We start from the raw sequence: 22,147 nt of genomic DNA, 5'->3' as shown, positions 1-22,147 counted from the left end.
AAGTAATAATAGCATTTTTGTTCATGTCTGTATGTAGAACAAATGGGTGAGAAAAAAAAAAAAAAGAGTGATCTATGGTGCTGGAGAAGGTTTCATATTCTGTGCTGAGCAGCACTCCCTGAATGATGGTTCTGATGGGTTTGCTATTCCAAGGTAATTCATAGTACAGGACAGTTTTAGACTTAGTTATAGTGTGAATTTAGCTGGGTAATGTGTAGCTTTACTTGAGTATAGTTTTACTTTTCAGTCTAATTTTGTTTGTTTGCTTTCAGCTTTGCATAATTAATTAAAAAGTCTGGTTAATGCAAGAGAAACAGCATGTCCAACTGTTTCTCACAGATGTCAATTGAAATGAGCTATCAAATTAATGCCATATGACAATGACAATTTTGTAAATCATCCTTTGACCTGATTTGCCTCTGAAAGAGTTTATGTCAAAAATATTTATTCTAATAAAGGCACATACCAACCATTTTTATCCTACCCACAAGCAAATTATCCTCAAGTCTTAATGCAGAAAAACTGGAATTTGGAATTAATTGGAAGTTTTGCTTGATAAAGGAGGCTAGTTTTGACTGCTGAACAGCCAGCTCCAGAATCAAATTTTTACTGTTAGTATAATATATTGTTATATTCCCTCTACTACAAGTAATGTTAATAATAGCTACTGATTACCTTTTGTATTATTAGCTGTAAGGAATATTTGTAGTTGTTTTCAACAAATAGAACCTTGAAGTCACAGATCAACTAATGTACTGCAATGAAAATGCATTAACTCATGGGCCAAAATTTTCATTTAAGAGTAAAAAGGCTCTATTTTCTTTTTTCAGTGGAATTTTCATGTTTTTCTCGGAGTACTGTATTCCTAGTAAAGGAAAACTTTTTTTAATTAAGCAGAAGGAATGTCATCCTAAAATTGTTATATTTCTTTTATGGAAGCTAAAAAAATACATAGTATAATTAAAAATAACATATGATCATTAACGAAAAAGTCATTGTCTGTCCCTAATGCCAGACTTCTTGCTTGACAAAAGGGAGGGAGGAATCGGGCATATTAAAAGAAGCTGTTAATTGAAAAATATTAAATTATACTAGAAGCTTCATTTTCATACGTTACGTGATTTCATACCATTCTACCAAAGAAAAGGAAAAAAAAAATGTTTGTACCTTTTTTGAGTCTTTATGGTGAAGAAAGAATGCAGGAATGGTTTGGCAGATATTGTAGATTGTTTGCTTTAAAGTTGGGTTTTGTGCTTGTTTTTAACTGAGAACTATCATGAATAAGAAACAGTTGTTTCTCTGTTTTTTTTCCTGGAGGATCCCTTTGTCTCAAGAGGACTAGAAAGGAATCTTTCACAAAGATTTTCTCTTAGTTGTGGTATTGCTGATGTCAAGCATGCAAAAATCGTGAGTCAGCACTCCAAAAGTCACGAGACTGCATTAAATAAAGTGATCTTTTAAAATATATGTGTGACACCCTTTTTTAAGCCTTTACGGTAAATGTATGGCATATTTTTATAATTTTTCTGCAAATGGATTTTTTCTTTTTTTTTTTTTTCTTTTTTCAAAACAAAAGAAGGGAAAAAAAAGCAACGGATGAGCTTTCTCAAAAATTTGCGTGATTCCCAGGAATGGGTTTTTGAAGAACATTTGAAGCGTTACAAACATTGTAACATAATTGCAGGTGTTGGCAACATGGCAATTATTTGTGAGAACTTTGATCTAAACTGAGGTCAATAAAAACAAATGAAAAAACTGATTGAAAGAAAAGCAAAGAAATGTTCCTTTGCATTTCAGGAGCTTAGGCTGCTGTAATACCATTTGTTCTGCGGTCCTCCCAAGAAATTCTCAAGCACAAATTCAGGAGAATAAGCTTTGTGTCTTTAAGGTTAAATAAAAAGACATATACACATCTGATTACCAGATACAAGATACAGTCAGATAATGACAAATAACACTTTGATTTTGGCAAAAAAAAAAAGAATAAGCAAACCAGTGCAGATGCTGCTGTTACAAAGATATAAAACCTTTACCACAGTTTAAAAGACAAAGACTATTTGAATCTAACAACATGGTTTCTGGCCAGAAAAAGCTACAATTATTTTTAAAAATGTCACCTCATTCACATTCAATGATCACAGAAAATGGAAACATTTTAAGGAGTAATTGTAAACATCTGCTAAAGAAAAAATGAAAACATGACTAAGACAGAAATGAGCTGCCAACACAAAGTACTGTGTGAACAGATCCACCGGAGAAACACCCTTTCTGTGGTTGGTTCTATCTGGAACATGAGAAAAAATAATGATTATAAAAAAGATTACAATCCACCTAAAAACATTTGACTTTAAGTCGGTCTGGCCGTCTACTCAAATATCAAGGAATGTGGCTACACTTGCGTTTCTGCAGCAGCTTCGGTCCCTGCTGCCCCTCCTGCCTTGTTCCAGCAAAAGCATTTGCACAGGCACAGCAAACTGGACTCAAACTAATCTCACATTTTTTTTCTTTCTTTTTCAGCCAGGTTATTTTTCAACTGGATCAGTTAAGAAAAAGTCAGTGGCAGTGCAGATGGTGATGACAGCTCATACAGGAATGCTGCTAGGTTTCTGACCATTGCCTTGAAATACTGATTTCAAACTTCAGTGCTGTAATGACAACATAAATGAAGGTAAATCAGATCCTTCTGTTTCTTAGAAAGCGTTCTCCCGATCCGAGGGCAAGAAACAAGTGGAAGGCATCTGTAGATCTACACCTCAGCAGTGTTTAAAGCTCTTGAGCAGCTCGCAGGACACAGAGGTGCTTTGTAGGACCTGCTGGTTCCAACACAGAAAAGCAGGATGATGAGTCAACAAAGAGGAGAAAGTAAAGGTGCGAATCACCCAGTTTTCCAGGTGTAGCTGTGCCAGTTAAAGATGTTTCCATGAACAGCTCATACCACTGACTGTAAAGATGCGATGCCACGTGTCCTTTGGCGCAAGGGAACTTGTGCACATTTTTTAAAATACTGCAGGCTTGCTCAATTTACCTTTTAATGCCAAACATTACATCTATAAGCAGCTGTTCTGACTGAAAATGTTTTATCACCACACTTTGGTAGAAGCTTGCAACTCCCCAGTTCTGCTGGCTGACCAGTTAATTTGAATTATTCCTAACCCATCCCTTTCTGTAACTGGGGAACATCAGCCAGATTACATGCAGCTGTGGGCAGGCAAACTGTGCTAGGTTAAAAGGTTAGTGAGCACAGGTGTCTTGCATTGCCTTCCCATGCTGCAGCTTTCCCTGCCCCAGAACTGTGCTGATTGTCCAGCCTCTGGTCAAACAGCTGATACATAGTCATCTCATCACCACCACCACCACCACACACCCCACCCCCATTCTTTTTTTTTTTTTTTTTTTTTTTTTTTTTTTAAACTGAATTTAACCTGCTGTTTGAATGGATGATACTGCTGTAGGGATGCCTGGCCTTCTGAAGCACAGGGGGTAACACCGCGGAAAGAAATACCTGCTGGCCAGGTAGCTGTGATTCTTTGCTCTATTGGCAATGCCAGTTTGAGTACAAGGCAAGCCATCACTTACAAAAAGACAGGCCCACAGTCTTCAGGGTTGACCAGAATTGAGAATGTGAAAAGGAGCTTGTGGGAAATGGGAGTTCTAGGAGAAGACTCCTAGAGACCTTGCTGATTAGCTCCCTAAAAAAACCCCAAACCTCTGAAATTATAAGAACAAAGCAGCTTGGTGTCCATAATTTATAGTTCATACTTGGGCTATGTGCTGGTTGTTATCATTAAGTTATAGGAGCTTTGAATCCTGAAGAAAGACTCTGATGGTGGAAGGTGGGTGGTATTTCATGTTATGTTTATCATGTGCTCTTAAATCTCAAAATATGTAAGTGTTATTTGGAGAGGTATATTTTTGCTGTTGGCTGTCTAGAAATTAGGTATGTGGAGACCTGAGGACTCTGAGCAGGTTGCCTCCGTTTGGGTGTCAGCCGAGTCTGTGCTTTGGAAATATAGACGGGAGCCCAGTTTTCTTAAATTTCTGAGCAATCAAAGCCTAATATTCATGAAAAGCATCTCTCTTAGGGATTTCCTTGGAGTATGGCACAGGATTTCAGAAGATCTATGATTAGGCTCTTTAAAATCTTAAAATGTACGAAATATTGAATGTGTACTTTCAAATTGCATTTTTTTGGTAGTTTGGTAATGGAGAGTTGGCTGCTGGTTTTAGCCTGTGGCCAGGAAGACAGTAACAGCAGTTACATAATAAATCAAGAACTAGCTTTTGTCATTCTCACAATGAACAGCAAGCAAGCTAGTATTTCCCGAGAAATTGATTCCATTCTTTTTATCTAGGTTGAAGAACCCAAAACAAAACCTATTTCCCAGCTCTGGAATCGCCACTGTTGATAGAAGATGATTCTGCATAAAGAATACAAGTATCTATAACTTTTTTGCTTACCTTTAAAGAAATAAGAACTTAAAGAGGTGTCATAATACTAGTAAATCTTATTAAACTGGGATTATCATGCTGAATACTTGTAAACAATAGGAAAAGAAATGGGGTTCAAAGCTACTGTTTTAATTAAGGACCAGCCCTCCAGGTTCGTGGTGTGCTGCCTTCGTTAAAGCCAGAGGTCACAAGCCGTGGGCTCCATGATGCATTAAGCCTGGCCTTAGGTTCCTGTTACTGGATCAAAATGCCTCAATGAAAAGGTGCAAAGTATAGAAGTGGACTAAAGCCACCTTGTTTGTTCAATATTTGTTTAAAAGATTTGGACTTCTTACTTGCAGGCTTTATGTATGACTAGAAACCATCCTTCCAACATCTAATTTTAATCCTGTTTAAGTATTACTCATTGTTTTTATCATAGAATGAAAACTGTAGAGCTGGCAAAAAAAATACATATATAGTGTGCTTTGGCTATTTCCGTTGCCATCGTAAGCCTGTGACTAAGAAACACTGGTCATACATACTGAGGGAGTATTGACGGTAACAGGTCTGTTATTAGCAGCCTTGAACCACGGCTGTCTAAAAATGCAAGTCTCTTTTCCTGCTGAGCCGATGACAGCAGTCTAAAACATGGTCCACAGCTCTGTCTCCTCTTGATCTATTTGATTATCCTACGTAAAACACCAGAAACTAGAAAAAGCATAAATATGCAGATTAATATTCTCCCATGATCTGTATATTTTGAGTATAACATCTGTCAAACCACGGTTCCAGGCTTTTTTCCACAACTTCAAAATATTTGTGTTGTAGAACCTAGTTTAAAGAAAAATGGCTATTAAAATAGAAGTTGAGCCTCTTGGTAGTATTTTGTGTTTCTTCATTGTCTCTCCACATTGAGCTCTGTTCTTATCAGATGGAAACCAGCAGATTGTTGGTTTTAATCACTGATTGTAAATGGGACAACCTGTACTTTCAGCGGTGCTATTTGTCAGTTTTAAAGGAACAAAAATATGGAGATGTTAGAGGGTAAAATAAGATACCTGTATTCCTGCATGGACCTCAGTGGGAGTCCCAGAATCTGCCTGAGGGTACAACCTTTTTATTTTCTAATCATTAAATTTATCTGAGTTTTATGAGCCAACTACTTTTTTTTTTGTTGTTGTTGTTAAACCAAAACTAATCTGGAATAATGTTGTGTGTATCAGTGGTGGTGTTACAGATATACACTAGCCCAATTAATGTGAATTAATGTGGACAGAGTGGTTACTAGAGCATTGCCACCTTTTAGACACGCTTCCGGAATTCAGCTCAGTAAAAGACACAGTGCAGATATTATACCAACTTCATATGCAGACACTTTGCTTAAAATACACAAAACTAATGAGATGGAAAAATTTTTCTTCAGTGCCATGATGCACTTTTTTTCCAGTAGAAGGGAAACAAAACTGGAAGGTGATTGATGAGTCAGAGGGATATCAGTCTTTGTTCCTGGCTCAAAAAGCTTGGAAATAGGAAAAGTGACAGCCAAATGCAACCTCTTTATTTTCAATATTTGAACATACTTCATATTTGAAGATGCAGACTTTGGTTTTCATTTTAATGTCTTGATTCATCTGCATGGCACTGCAAAAACAGATTAATTCAACTAAGTAGCATTAGTATGGCTTTCAGCTCCCTCATAACTAGCATAACGTCTCTTTTATGCTAACTGAATCTTCTACCAGTTTCAACGGGCAGTTTCAGTTCATGTGAGGAGAAGGGATTGAGCACAGTCCTCTAGCCTGAGCTCTTTACAGTGCTGAAATTCTGCCTGCGGACACTAACATCATCACAGCAGCAAATGTGAGACCCCTTCCCTTGGTCAGCTCAAGGCTGTGTGTGGCGCATCAGCATCTTCCCAAGGGTTCCCCTGCTGCACACGGGGCTCCCAAGATTTCTAATGCTCCTGTTATATACCCAGCCTTAGCATAAACATGACATGGGTATTAATGGCAGGGACACATGGCTGGTTTTGCTTTAGAAAAACTGGATAAAGGAAAATTACATTTTGTGCACACAGCTGACATCCAGAGACTGCATCAAGACCCGAAAGGTCTCCTTAGGTTCACTTGGAAACAAGATTAGGACTGGAGTTTGCCTCTTCATCCTGATGATGCAGAGCTGTTTATTTGGGGTTTAGTTTTGGTTTGGTTTGTTTGGGGTTTGTGTTGGCCTTTTTTTTTTTTTTTTTTTTTTTAACAGTTAACGTTAAGGGGAAATAATTATAAAAGGTCTACATGTTTACTTTTAAACACAGCGTTTTTTCCACTCTGCCCCAAGTCTGACATTTTAATGACCTGCTTTGCCTTGGTTTTTACTGGCAGCATATATTGAAGGGGTATTTTATGTACAGTTTTAACATTTGAACAACACAGCTCCATGTTCTGTCACTCTTTTATGTTGTGGAAAATGTCTTTTAGTTTAATTACTTACTAATTTGAGGGCATTTTTGCAAACATCTTTAGAAACTTTCAGATTTATCATTGGTAAGGGTTATTAATTTAAGAAGAGCAAGCAAAGTAAAGGCTGCGTATATTTTCACTCAAATTACTATCCTAAATGACTCCATGGGGGGTTTCTTATAGGGGTCACTGAAAGGCAGAAAGGAATGTTTTTACTTCTTTGCTTTGTCACAAAAATTAGGTTACAAGGGCTATAAATGCAGGTAATACTTTTTATTACTAGATTTTCCTCTGTAATGAAAATAACATTTCTTCTTTTCATATAACGATACCCACTGAATGTCTTGGTACTTAGCATGTTTACTCTTACCTTTAACAAGCGTCTAAAGTAATTCCCCTTTAAAAGGCTTGCGAGCAGTCTGAAGGCAAGAAAGAAACCCTGTGCAGCAGGATCGCTGCTGGGAGGGGAAGATTGAAGGGGGGGACACCGTCTTGGCCACTGCCAACCAGCTCATCAACAACACCAATCCTGAAGTAGGTGAGGTAGTGAGAAGTAAAAACTAAAACTGCAGAAGTCACAAGTCTAAATCAGAAAGAGCGGAGAATTTTGCAGTGCAAAATACAGAATTGGTCACATGTTTTCCTGCTATAAAACACATTGCTCTGTGCCAGTCTGCCAGAATCCACATTTACATGACTTTCTAGTTCCAAAAAAGACTTCGACTCACTCTTGCTTGGAGATTTGGGCCACATTGTTAAACTGGGGTAAGCAGCTCCACCTCAGCGAGGCTGCGTTCTTTAACAGCTGATCTAGCAAGCATGCTACAGTTGTTGGCTATGACAAGGCTCACAGGGCTCTCTCTTCAGGGGATTACACCTCCTTCCCAGCTTTGCTCTTCAAGAGGGCATTAATATTCTCTGAAAGGCGGCCACTCATCTGTAGCTCTGTAAGGCCGATCTACTTTGATCTTAGCCTCAGAAATAGAATGATGAGGGATAAGAGTTCAAAGTATAAGAAGAAACTCAATATGCAAAGAATGTACCACATCTTAATAAGCAGTGAGAATTCCCTCCATTTGTTGCTGTTGTAAGGAAAAATGGTTTAATATCTTTATGGGATTAGGACTCCATGGTACTTTGCTAATGAGTGGCCAGAGCTATTAAGATTTTTCCTTATATCTTCAGATAGGCTGGCAAACAAACATCAATAAACAATGGCAAGTCTAAGACTGGCTATTACGATTTTGATCTGGCAAGTATTTTATTAACGTGGCTAACTTGTTGAGCTATTTGCTTGTGGACCTAATAGAGCAGATACATAGCACAGAATTTCAATCTTTTCCTTACAAGCAACTTGAGGATTAAGGAAACTACCGGTAATGAATGGCGGCTTTTTAACAAAGTTTATCACAAATGACCCTGGACTGTGAAGTGTTTGCTATTCAAGCAGCTGTAGATGGACAGGAGATTCAGAAAATTACCAGTAAGGATAAAATTCCTTGGTTTTTTACTGCTTTGCTCAGAACTGATGATATTCACATGAACACTTAGCCTGCATAGCAATGACAAATACCAGCAAATTTAGCTTTCGTAAGTGTATTTGAGAAAGATTAGCGCACACCATTCAGTTCAAGTTTTAGTTTTTAGGTTAGCTGCCTTTCATATTAATCAGCTTTGGCTTTTTTCAGGGCTCCTTTTCTGTGTAAAAGCAGTGGGTGAACGCCATGTTTAATAACCCCTTATACTGACTAATTCCTTTTTCCAGCAATTGTGTGGTTTACAAAAAAATCAAATTTGTATAATTGGAAGAAGAAATGCAGAAATGAACGTTGTTTGTCCTTAAAGTGGTAGAGAAGCGTATGTTTCAAGGAGTCACGTAGCCCTTTCAGGACCATTTACTGTTCCTCAAATTCCTTTCTATTTATTTTTCCAAGTCTTTTAAGTATAGTAGGATTTAAGGTCAGCACAAGATACTTTTTAACTTGATCAGCTCGGATGCTGGTTGCCACAATGAAGTATAGCATACCAGGGAGAGTGAGATATTTCCCATGCAGATTTTGATTTTTTTTTTTTTTTTAATTTATGTGTGACGGCTAGAATTACCAGTAAAGATTTTAATCAGGTCAGTATCAAAACCTCGTTTCCTTGTTCACTTTTCATGACTGATAAACAGCCATGCCATCTCTCCCTAGTGTCAATTCAACTACCTGGAAACAGGTTAGAAAATTCTGTGCTTTACAGACAGACAGTGATTTAATTTTCCTTTTGGAAAATGTTTGAGAAGTATCAGTGACTTGTACAACAGGGGCCAAGCATGAAAAACTTGTCAGTCAAGAGAACATCACCCCATAAATGTCCCTAACAGCTCTTTCCCCTGTTCTGATTTGAAAGGAGAGTAGCTTTAATTAATTTATTGGTCCGCATCTGTGTAACAGGCATATGTGTGATGGGTTTCTGAACACACCTGGTCTATTTTTTAATGTAAACTCCAAAGAGATTTTGATCTTATTTTTAGCTTTAACCTTATAAAAATGTAACAGCACAAAGAATTCTTACAGTGACTAAACTTTTTTTTCCTTTTTCTTTTTTTTTATTTAAATCCCAGTTTCAAAGGAATTTAGCTATGACCTGGATTTTAATTTTCTTGGGGATTTTACTAATGCTTGAGGGGGAAAATCTGGTACATTTTCAGCATATTAAATACCTGTTTGTGTCAAAGTAGTCATTAGATTTCTAATTCATTTGATTACAGTACAGTGATACAGCGAGGGGTATGTCTGGATATTTATCATCTGTAGCTATGCTATCATTAGAATATGGTTTCTTTATTTTCATTATTGGGGCATGCTACAGTAAACGCACCTAAATATTGCTCTAATTCTGAAACCACTTAATTATCCTGTCATTGCTGCAACATTATTCAATTTTACATTAAAATTGTTTTCCTGGAGACCTAAGCTAGATTCAAATAAACTGTTCGGTTTTGGCAACCAGGAAGAAATAGAGTCCTTGTAAAAATCAGGCTTTGGAGTGAGGAAGTTGGCGATTTTTTTCATTAGTTTCATAGGGCTCATTGTTCCTATTCTGGAAACTTTATAGCTGCAATCACCTACGGCTAGAATCTGATTTTTACTGAGGTGCTATAATAATTATACTAAGTACTTTCTGTTTGTCACTGACAAACAGCAATCCTTGAATGTCACTTAAGGAAAATAGAAACTTTTATATTGTGGGTTAGTTTCCAAAACTTCATGTTTGAGTTCTCAGGAATAAGTGCAAGATTTTCATTTAAAAAAAAAACAAAACCAAACCAAACAGAAAAACCTACCCTAGGTTTTGCAAATAACCAGGAAATCTCTCACCCCTTGGACATATTCACAGAGATGTGATAAAATATTTTGCTAAGAAACTTAAATATGACTTACGGAGAACTGAAGGTTGACAAGTTCAACTAAACACTGTAATAGCAAAACAAACAAACAAAAACCTTTCAGTTCGCTTGTGGATTAGCGGTTAATGCTCTGAAATCCACAAGCTACGGCTATCTGTGCTGTTATAATCCAAAAGAAGAACTCTACATTTTGTGTTTTTCAAAGGAAGATCTTAATCACCTCTTTGTAAGCCACCAAACCCCTTATTAAAAGTCTGGGCCCAATCCTGCCTTGAAAGCACAGCCTCAGCGAACTGCCGTCTTTGATCCTAAATTGAGAACAACAGCTACTGAAGGTAACGGTATGTGATTAAGGGCTGCAGAATTTGGGCCACTGACATTAGCGAGGCTGACTGCTCGCATGAGTAAAGAACAATTTCATAAGATTAAGGACCGTTATTATGCTTGCTAGCTGTATTCTTATTAACTCTTCTTCATTATTTATTCAGCTTAAATAAGATGAACAGTATTACATTGTCATCAATATCAACATTAATCAGTGAAAACTAGAGTGAAAATGACTGCAGTGGTATTTTTTTAATTAAAACTTATGTTTATAGCATAAATATTAGGTATTATAAAAACTATTAATGATACAGTTGCTAGTCTTGCTCTTTGATATCATATTTTTAACATAAATTACCAACAATCTGATTCATTAAACATAATTTCCTGTTTGTTAACTTGGTCCCACACGCATAAAAATTGTTTTTCTGTTGTACAAAGCATGTCCTAGTAAGTGTGTTCAGCAAGGGGACGCAGCGAGCTGGGACCCACCGCCAGCTGAGCCTGGCACAGGCGCCATGTCCTCCAGGTGGAGAGGGAAGGAAATAATGGAACATTCTCCCCCAGTTCTTAGGTACAAACAAGGGCAAATATAGCACAACACTAACAGCTGGGCTCTTCAGTTAACTTCTACAACCACACCGGTGTAAGAGCCTCTCTACTAAATGGATTAGGGTTTCCTCCATCCTTAGGGACTGGGGAGATCCCTCAGCTGGCCTGTATGTTCTCACTGTAGGAACGTCAGTAGAAGTACCACCCCACGGGCTTAGGGATGGCAGCTTTTCTGAGGCAGTGAGGACGTCTGAACTGGATTGGTTTGCTCCCTGTAACTTTGGTTCACCTGCAAAGCCAGGCATTGTGACAGCTGTGATGCCGAGGTACCAGAAATATCATTTGGGGATTAAAAAAACCCAACAGGCAGATATTTAACTTGCTCTACCTACCCGTGCTTTGTAAATGTCTTGCAATGGTACATCGCTGATTTCAGATTTTTGTGTTTGTCACAAATAGGAAATGTTGAAAGAACCTGGAGCTTAACAGCTTAGCTCTTTCCTTTGAGAGGAAATAGAATTAGAACCTGCATGTGCTTGGCTTATACTTCATAATACATTTTATTATTAGAATTATAAATTAGGCCCCTGGGCACCAAAATGCAGCATAACGAAAAACATAACTAACCAAGGTAAATTGATGCCTGCCCTAATATATTTTACCATCACAGCATACCAGAGACTGCCTCTCGCTCCGAGCCCTCCCCTCTTAAGTGGGTCTGTTGGCACTGGTATTGCACTGCTGTAACTAGTCTGGGACTTGAACCTGAGCCACACTTTTGGTTTCCACCCGTTGATCACAACTGGAGAGTCTTGTAGGCGTTTGGCCGACTTTCACCTTCTACAGGTGGTGGAAGGCCAGCTGCAAGTGTGTGTGTTCTCATTAGCCGTACCATAAGCCCTGAGCTTTTCAGGGCTAGTGATAGATGAGAAGAGATCGCCCTGTGTGCACGTGCGCATTGTTGCACGTCTTCCAAGCTGGTATTTTGCAGTGTCATGATTCAGTGGGGCAGGAGCCAGCCTTTGCTTAGTATGTTCCACAGGAACAGCAGTCAGAAAAGCTGGGAGTGATACAGTCCCGTTTCCTTGATATTATGCAGTTATCCAAATCTGTAAAAACGGGGGTAGTCACACAACCCCACCAGCTTGTGCTTGATGACTACAATCATGAATGTCTCTGAGGAGAGACAGTTATTTGAATCAAATTGGTTGCCGCCTTTGTAACTTCAGTTTATCTTGTGAAAATACTGTCAGAATAATATATGCTTCCTTTATAACCAAGAAGTTCTACTCTTGATCGATAGGACTTACATTTCATTTGTCAGGTTAATGAATTATTAGTCTTCCAGGGTTTTTTAGTACATTTCAGTCTCTTTTTATGCAGCAGACAGGTGTGACAAGGCTGAGGTGGAAAAGTAGCCTAAGCCCTGGTGCTACATAGGGACCGATACTCTTAGATCTCACTGGGTGCTGCTTATAAAACTGAGGTGCAAGTACTGAGGTTAATGCCAACAGCTGTATCCAGAAGTGCTGCTGGGAGGGTGCCCTAGTGCTCAGGCTTGGCAGTCTGAAGCGATGATTAAGCCTAGGAACTCACCATAGCCCTGATAGGAGAGTCCAGGACCAGGACACATATCCTTTGCTAGCTGCAATGTTCAGCTATATAGCAAAGAAGGAACCTTATGGACTTGTGTTCTCAGGAGGTCAGCTAACAGGGCTTTAAAAGCATGGTATGGGACCTGTCTCCCTCAACGGCAAGATTGCTGCTGCAGGCCAAACCGTGCAGCTCCCTGGAGCTCCAAAGAAACTGAAGTTCATGGAGGGCAGGATTTGGCGTTCCAGGTTGGGCTGCTGCACCAGTTGTGTGCAGAAAACTGTATACAGCTGGAGAATAAAGTCCTCAGGAAATGCAACTGTGAGGTTTTCTGCCTGCCAGTGACAACAGTAAGTGCTTTGCATTGTCCCCTCAGGATTTTATTGAGCAAGTAATCTTTTATTATTTTTTTTGGTGAATTAACTTTAGGTGCATATGAGGAAAATTAAGATTTCACATTCAGTAAGTCTGTTTTGTTCCATAAACATTAACTACGCATGTTAAAGCTGTCCTAGGGCAATCCTGATGTGCACACAGTAGTGTTTTCATCTTTTCTATAAATATTTGCAGTTGATCATGCATTACAATAGAGCATTCCTCTCCTTTGACTTTGCCCTTTTTTTTTAGCTTGTTCATCTGATTTGCACAGAAGGGGGAAGAAGTTTTTATGGAAAAGATAAACTGCAGACTCAACTCTTTGTGTGGATATGTGTGTGTATGAGTAAAGTCTGCTGAAAAGCTATTTATGGATTTTGGTGAGAAGGCATAGTCTCCATTTTTATGGAGCTAATGAAATCTTTGGGGTTTTGTTAACTACATGCAAAGTTTTGTGGGAAAAAAATATAAGTGGGAATGACAAGTAAACATCAGAAGTTAAAAAGTTAGCTTAAGTTCTATTATTACATTTTAAATGTCATATTCATCTTCTTTCATTTCCCCTGTGAACACTTCCTCCAATTTTTGTATGCTACTATATTTCAAAACTTTTTGACCAATAAATGGAAGCCTTCTAATGTCATTCATGCTTTAAATACTTCGCTGCTCTTGGTATCCAAAAATGTCAGCAGTCTTAGGGGTGTGTTTCTGAGCGATGTAGACTTTTGGAATAGCCAGAAAAAAATAGCCACAGAAAAAGATCATGCAGTCTCAGCAAAACAAAACCTTGTTTTTAGGATCGAGGATTAATATTTTCAAATTCCTTCTAGTATCTAACTTTATGCCATAGTGTTATTTCTGGTTTTGTTCAAGCGTTGCCTAAGCCAGCAGCCAGAGCACCTTAAACCAGGCAGTTCCGAATCTGGGCAGGCATCTTGACTAAATGTCACTAGATTGCAAGTAGAATCTTCCTACTTGTTGACTAGTAAAACAACAGTTCTTCAGCAAAAGAAAAAAAAAACCCAAACCACAACGAAATTGTAATTATTTTGTAATTAGTAGCAGGTGTACTTGAAAGCTTAAGATGATTTTACATTTGCATAGATCCTTTGCATGTGACATACAAAATACAGTAAAATTTCTCTGGGTTCCACCCTCTGTAACTTTGTGGCAATTTTGTATCTGGATTCAGATCTCCAGTCATTTAAATTAGCTAAGCTAAGCTCTCTGTGTTTTCAAAATAAATACTACTGCATTTGTTATGTGAAAAGTCTGTACATTTCAAACAATTATTTAAGAAATAAGGATAGGAAAACTTTAGTTATATATAGAGAATGTACTGCTGTGGTTTTCTTTTTTTAAAAGAATAATTGAATGTTACTGGTCTAGTATCACTGTCTTTTCATTTGTCTTTCATCACTGTGTCTTTCGATACCATTCATCTATGGACTAATGCAATGCCCGCTGAAGTCAATAGAAGTCATTCAGTTGACATCAATGAACAATGAATCAGGCCCTTTAAAAAGGAGAAGAAACTAGAGTTTACAAGGGTTAAACAGAGCGCTGAGGAAAAACACTCTGAGGCAGGAATTGTGACTTCTCCTGTGTCCATACAGCGCCTGGCACTTCGCTGCCATGCAGAAAAGCGACAAAATAAACCGATCGTCAGTCTCTGCTGGTAGGTCTGATAAGGGAAGGCAGTTTTGCCGGTCAACATCGGAGCCGTTTTTCCAAAGCCTTAGTAGTTATCAATAATTGTGATACACAGCACAAATCTGTCCAGATAGGTGTCATTGGTGCAGATGTTGAAAATCTTTTATTTGCTTCTGCCCGGTCTCTTCAAAGAACTCATACTTTGCTATTAGTCTTTCTTTGTTCTGATTAAGTTGTAATCACTCAAAAGCAGATTCAGAAGCTCCCCCTCCTTCCTTCACAGAGGCTGTGTTTGTTTTATACCCAAATGTGACATTGCACACTGGTGCAATCGAAAAAGGCTGCAATGATCAATTGAGGGCCCAATCAAAGCTGAACAGATAGGCAGCCATTCTTCGCTGTTTGATATAAAAGGTGTTTTATTTCTCATCACTTTTTTGTCACTGAAAGAATGCTTCCTACGTGCAGATTAATTAAAGTGTAAACATTAAATATTGATTGATGCATTATCAGCATGGAGCAGTTGCCTCCACTCAGATTGATTCCTCCAGTGATTTATTGTCATATTTGTGGAGTCATTTCACTCGATAACAAAGAGAAATAGCCTGCTCCCTCTACCTTTCAGGCTCGCTTTCTGGCTCTTGCACTGCACCTCCTCATCCTCAGTGCCTCCCATTCTTCGCCTGCTGGAAGTCACACAGCCTCACCGTATTTTCAGGAGAAAAGTTTAGGGCTTTTTATTTCAGCATTTGCATAGCAAGTCTACAGTTCAGTGGGAAGCTCACAGACCTGTGCTCTCAAATGGAACATCTCTGGTTAATGCTTTCAGCCCCTGTCCCCCCCGGCTGCTTTCCCTGACCCTGCTCAGGCACAACTTTGCAAGCACAGGTTCAAACCATTCCATTGAACTCTCTGCCAACTTGACAGAAAGGTGAACTTTCGACAGAGTAACATTGTTTAGGTTAGTTTTATAGCTAAATTATCCAATTAGTTACCCTGAGTAGAAGCACAGCCACACAATAGCGTATCAATTTAAAGAATTTCAATTTTTTTCTCTTGTTTTTGGGCAAATGCATAAAAGAGGCCTTCATTCAAGTCTATATTTAAAGTAAAGCAAAGATTTGTGAGATATTATTCAGCACCTGGATGAGAAAATCCTTTTAAAACATTGTATTCCATTTCTGTGGCTTTTGGAAGTGGATTCAAACAAGATGGTAACCCAAACCCCTTCCCTCTGCTCCCTGAAAATCTTTGATGTTCTTCCTCTGTGTTCATCTGCATCAGGGCTGGGTATTACACAGCACCACACGTTGTCAGATCCGCTGTACGCAGCCATCTGTGCCAAAAGGAGCTGTAGCCCCGATGTCATGGATTTGTTCAAGGCTGCTATATTCCCTCCTTGTCTGTGTTTGCTCTGGGAGGATGGTCATTCAGCATGTTTACAGCCAGAAACTGCCTGTGCTGGCTGGATGTACCCTTAGTGACCCAATGAACCACAAAAGAAAATTATTTGTGAAATTGCTTTGTTCTGCAGTAACAAAACTTAATCTCTCACGTACATGGCTTTCATTTCATTCAGGGAATTAGATTACTCAAAATCTGCTGAAATCAAATGTATGAGTAAGACCACACAAATATATAATGAGCAACTGGTGATCTTGATTCAGTCAACCAGTGAAGCATTAACCTTTGGTCACAGCAGCAACAAATGCTAAACGTGTGAATTTACTGCAGCAGATGATTTCAGGCTGAGACCTGCAGAAAATCATTGGAATGGTGTTTCCTACAGAAGCAGCAGCTGTGCCCAAGGGGCTCTCTAAGAACCGTGTGCTATGATTTCTCTAAAAGGCTGTTGCAGAAATCCTACAAGACTTCATTCAGATCGGTGTTCATTTGTATTGCTGCGGTTCCTGACCATCCCTGCCGGTCCCAAGCGTTTGCCCAACAGCACTTTATTTAGGATGTTTTGGTATTTTGCAGATGTCCCCAAACCCAGCAGAAAATGTTGCTATTCTAGGTCCTTCCTCTCCACACATTCTCTACCAGACGCTCTCCATGTCCTCCTCCTGTGCTGTCGTCATCCATTCCAAGCCAAAATTCCTCCTTTTTGCATCAGCTTGCTGATCTCTGGGCAGTCACACCTGAATGTGACACTCCTAAAATTAAAAAGCAAACCAACCAGCCCGAAGGCTGGTGTGCCCATCTGGATTCCTTCAGAAAAGGGCTCTTGTAAGATCACTTTTCCCCTCCTCTTTGTTTGCTGTTGCCCTTCCTACCCACTGAGCACCACCAGTGTCACTTTCTGTTAGGTTGTCAGCCTTATTGGAATTGTCAGCTTCGCCGGTCAAGGACTTTTCTTTCCTGTTTGTCTTTAAACAGCTGTGCAAACCAGCATGGCTGTACAACCGCCACTGCTACAAACGCAGTGCTGTAAGCCTGCATGCTTGCAAGGCTGCTGTAAACAAAATCTATTGTTGCTGTAATTTTTGTAGAGTGCATTTACATTTTTGTAAAGCCTTTTGTTCAAAGACTCTAATGCTTTTTCAGTAGAAATACAGAAATGTTCTTAAATATCTCTAGTCATTTTTAGATGAAAACATATCTGTGAAAATGAAGTTTCTTTTAACACTTTTCATATGACAGATGAAGACTTTCTAACAAATAATATTCAGCCTGAATTGCATTATCACTGTTTAGATAGGGCCACATGAGAACAAACTGAGATCTCAGTTGCAAAGGATCTGTTATGCAGATCCGGTGTGGACCTGGGAAACATGTACGGAACTGTTGCCTCTAGGTGATATTAGAGCATCTTTGAAACTGGAAAGCTTCTGCTGACTTTAATGGGCGCAGGCTTTCCTCTTTGTACCCAGTGGAAGACGTAGAGATGCTTATGCACAACTGGGACCTACCTGTAGCTTACTGTACAACCACAAATGGTTCCCAGGAGGAGGCAGTCTCAGGGAAGACATCAGCTTTGGAAGGATTAAGGGCTGTGACTCTTCTGTGGTTTGTCCTGGTGTAAGTTAGCCAGAAGGGCTGGGTAACTGCAGGTAGCTTTTCAACTCTTTGTCTTGATCTTTGTTCTAGGTCTATTTCAGTAAGAAGTCTAGCTGAGCTTACTATTAGTGTAGTAAACTGCTAAAACTAGAGTTACACTTGTTGGGTTTCTACTCAGAGGAAGCAGTACAAGTCAGTGCACAGCAGGTCTGTATGCTTAATTTATTTGTGTCTTGGACCCCACAAATGTTCCTAACTGTCTGTGGTGGGCAACTAAGTAGACTGGACAGAAATGAGGACTGGGGGGGCGGGAACCATGGGACAGATTCTTTTTGATAGGTTGTAAAATCATTTTGTAAAAGCGGTGTATGATTTAATACTGTGCCTCAAATATTGTCCTCCAGGACCAGCTTCTGAAAGGGATGAGGTATTTGTGAACTGAGCTTTGCCCTCAGTGTGCCTCACTGCACCTTCACTGTTATACAACTGTTGTATAAAAGCCATCCAATACTTAAGAATGAGAATTTTAAATTGTTTTATTTGCTTTGGTGTTTCAAATAAGATGAAAACTTGCTTATTGTCCTGTATGCTTTCACAGAATCATAGGATAGTTCAAGTTGGAAAGATACATGTCTTAGAGTACTTCTCTTGAATTCTGATTAGGGTTTCCTTTCACCATGGACAATTAAATCTGACATGAAGGGATACAAAAAGATTTTTGTTAAGGATTTAGAAAGCCTAGTACTGACCTAGATGCTGGAATTTTAGATATGTTCTTAAACATAAGGATTGTAAACCCATATTAAGGACTCAAACTCACAAGAAGTTCCCCTCTCAAAAAGGAAAAGAAAAAAAAAAAAAGTTGTGGTGATGAACACAAGCTATAGAAGGCTGCAGCCCTTCCTGTTTTATTGAAGAGGCTGTCTGATCTGCAGTAGAAGCTGGATATTAATTCAAACCAGTCTGCTAATTTTCCATATAAAGTTACAGTTGCATGACCTTTCTAACCAAGTAGACTCTACGTATAAATTTAGATTAGCATATTGATGCAAATTACCCTACTGTTTTCTTGTATCTCTGTAAGACCTGCCAGATGAATACTGTTGCCCTAAATTGTGATATTTCCACTCCAAAAATGAGTTTGCCAATCTTGCAGCAACAATTACAGGTTGCATGAGAATGGTGTGTTATTTCCTGAAATTGTACGTAATTTATTTTTAAGAGCTTGAAACGTAGTTTTGAAGTTAAATGTTTATCATCTTTGTGACTGCTCAGATCATATTATTTTACATTTCCTGAAATACTTTTAAAGTTAAACGCAAATGACGGGAAAATAAATTACAGCTTGTGGAGTGACCAGGGCCTGATTATATGCAACAGAATTTACTCCATCCTTCAGATTATGTTTATCTTAATAATTATTCAATGTACTTCAGAATAGTTGAAGTGATCACTGATTCTTTCCTTGGGGGCAGTGGTTAGGCTTGTTCATAAGGTGTATTTTTTATTCACTTTCTGGCTCACCAGGACTGAACGTTTTAAAAATCTGTTGTACTAATTAAAAAACTATTTAATATTAACTATAAACAGATACAACTGCCACTGCTCAAAATAGTCTTTTAGGATCATCTTCTCTAATTCTTTTTTACCTTCAGTATTTTGCCTTGCCAAAAATGGATTGGGCTTGTTATTTGAATTTGGATGTTATTATATTTAGGACCATGAAATAGATTGATAAGGCACATTTATCCTTTTTTTGCCTATTTTGTAGTCTACAAACATGAGATGGGGTTTTAAATTAACAGAGTTCTATTAGGAGAAACCATTTCAGGCCAAAAATAAGGTTTTTCATTCTTAGACTGTAACTTGTATTATAACAGAAATTAACATTTTTGTGACCTGTAATTAACTGTGTCTCCTTGTGCTATAAATAAGATTTGGCAGCTATAGCTGGAGTCAACTGTATCTTGAGGTCTAGTTATCTGTAGCTGGTTTTTTATTTATAGCTTTTTGTATTTGTTAATGACACTGGAGAGTTCAGGGATGCAGACAATAAAGAACACAAATAAAATCTGGCTGGTGTCTGCAGCCCTGTTCCATTTCATTCCTGCAGTGGCATCAGAGTTTCCCCAAATTCTTCCTGTGCTTGGAAATCTCCAGGGTTAGTGTTTTAAGTCTTTGATGCTGCTAGTAATTCCAGTCTGCACCATTAAAGCTGCATTTTCTAACAGTCCCTTGGTAATTGTTGCAAGGACTTAGACAAGTAAGACTATCCAAAGGCATTACTAAGGTCAAACTGTGGTAGAAAGTGCTCTGATTTTATCCTGGAGATTGATGCTTGTATCACCTTTTTTTCGATTCAGCAGCTGGGGTTATAAAATGTACTTGCAATCACTGATAACATGTTAGATCAGACTACAAGCAGAGTAACACAGTATTTTATACACTGTGTGTAGTTTTACCTAATGCAACAATAAATCAGTGAAGGCAGAGGTCTTTTGTAAATTTTAATGAAAATTCAACTGCTGAAAATATAGTTACTTCTGGCTGAAGTTCTGGAAATATGAATTTGCTTCAGTTCTTTAAAGCTGTAAAAATTGTTTTAACTACAAACTTTCTGGGAAGGCAGTAAAGAAACCAGCAATAAAAGAAGAGACAGTGCATTCAATATATTATAATTACTTTGTCACTGGCTATAAGCAAACTAAAGGGAGGAGGCAGATGATAAAACGTACTTTGAGTTAGCTGTAAAAAATTCTTTTTATTGAGCACAATCTAAAAAAAGTCTCTATATGAGAATGAGACAAAAGTTGGGAGAATGAACCCCCTGTGCCTTTTCAGTGAAATAAAATAATGATAAAATTTTAAAATATTTAGCAGCTGATCAGTAAACCACATTTTCATGCAAGTCCAGAAGGTTTAGTGGAGAGCTTTTTTTGCTACTGATTATTAGTTACTGAAAAATATGCTTTCATTTTCTTGCACTGAACTGTTATGTTGCAAAATAGCAGTTATATATAGTAAACCTAATTAATATTTATTAAAGGAGTAGCATAAGAGGGAGCTGGGGGTATAGAAATAAAGACTATTAAAGAATATACCAATATGCTGCTAAACTTCTACAGCACCTTTCTTGTGAGTTTTGAAACAGTGTTTCTGTGAAATTAGCATTACTCTTTCCTAAAACCTGCCAACCTACAGAAACAGACCCAAAGTTGATACCAAGTGAGCATGCTCATTAAAACATTGGAGATTTGAACAGCGTTAAGGAGAATTTACACTTGGTTTTTTGTCTAGAAGTCAAGCAGAAATACATTTTACGCAGTTCTTCCCTTCCCAAGATGGAATTTTGCTTGGTTGCTTTTTTTGCAAATTATGTCATGTACATATAGGATTCTATTTATTTATTTATTTACAATATAAACTAAGTGTGCTATTCATTATTGCTTGTAGTTTGCTTGCTTTTCTGCTGTGTTTCAGGTGTTTTTCTCAAGTTTTTTTCCTTTTTTGGAGTACCTTGTCTGGGTAATGGGAAGTTGGTTGAATTTTGACTTTGATATTTTCATGACTGATTCAGAGCAGAATAAGATCAAAATTAATATAAACCCCCCAGTTATAGCAGATAATATTTGCAATGGAACATCCTTAAAAGGCTTTAAAAAATTATACTTCATTTCATTATTATATTAGCGTTTTCATACAGAAATTATGAATTATACATATTAAGTTGTTTCTTGTAGCCTCATCACAAACTTCAAACGATTGTCAGAATTGCATAGGAAAAGATTTAAAATCTGCTTCTTTGCTCTCGTTTATATGATTCTCCAGGTACGGTTTCATTGGCTTTAAGGAGTTGTTCCAAATTATACTGGTGTCGGGCTAGAATCAAATAAGCGGAGCTCAAACACCCCACCCCACGTTTACCCACACAAGACCACTGCCTTTCGCAAAGGTAAAAGCTACAAGCAGTGAGCTGCAACGTCTTCTCTGCAGGTTTGAGCAAATAGGTTTATTCCATTGCTTCTGATAGCTCTATACCTGCATATACAAACAATGCTTTTGTCTCAGAGCAGTATATATTATGACTAGATAAAATGTATTTCCTAATATTTTTTCTCTTACAGAAACTGCATGATATAAACTAATTTCTGATCTCTACTTGGAGAACACCTAAGTAACTGTCAATTTACTGTCTAGTTGTCATCCCCTACCATGTAAACTCTTATTAGAATAATAATAACAGCAACAGCAAGAGCAGTGGCCAAGAAATTTATATTTGTGAATAAGAGCCTCGAGAAAGCCTGTAGTAGTTTTGAAAAACGTTCTGTCTACAGTGACAAAAGTGAGAACTGTGTAGAAGCTACCATCC

The 22,147-nt window shown here is 38.1% G+C and overlaps 1 long non-coding RNA gene across 1 annotated transcript; it reads left to right on the top strand.

Moving 5' to 3' along the window:
• The first annotated feature begins 2,522 nt into the window (after nucleotides 1-2,522).
• On the top strand, nucleotides 2,523-21,853 carry LOC114011178 (uncharacterized). The gene is made up of 3 exons (XR_003553006.2): nucleotides 2,523-2,668; nucleotides 4,353-4,435; nucleotides 21,607-21,853. It is a non-coding gene; the product is annotated as an uncharacterized LOC114011178 (long non-coding RNA).
• Nucleotides 21,854-22,147: the final 294 nt, after the last annotated feature.

The sequence above is a fragment of the Falco peregrinus genome, chromosome 14, assembly GCF_023634155.1.
Source record: "Falco peregrinus isolate bFalPer1 chromosome 14, bFalPer1.pri, whole genome shotgun sequence".
Classification (NCBI taxonomy): Eukaryota; Metazoa; Chordata; class Aves; order Falconiformes; family Falconidae; genus Falco; species Falco peregrinus.
This window is presented reverse-complemented; position numbering and strand designations above follow the sequence as displayed.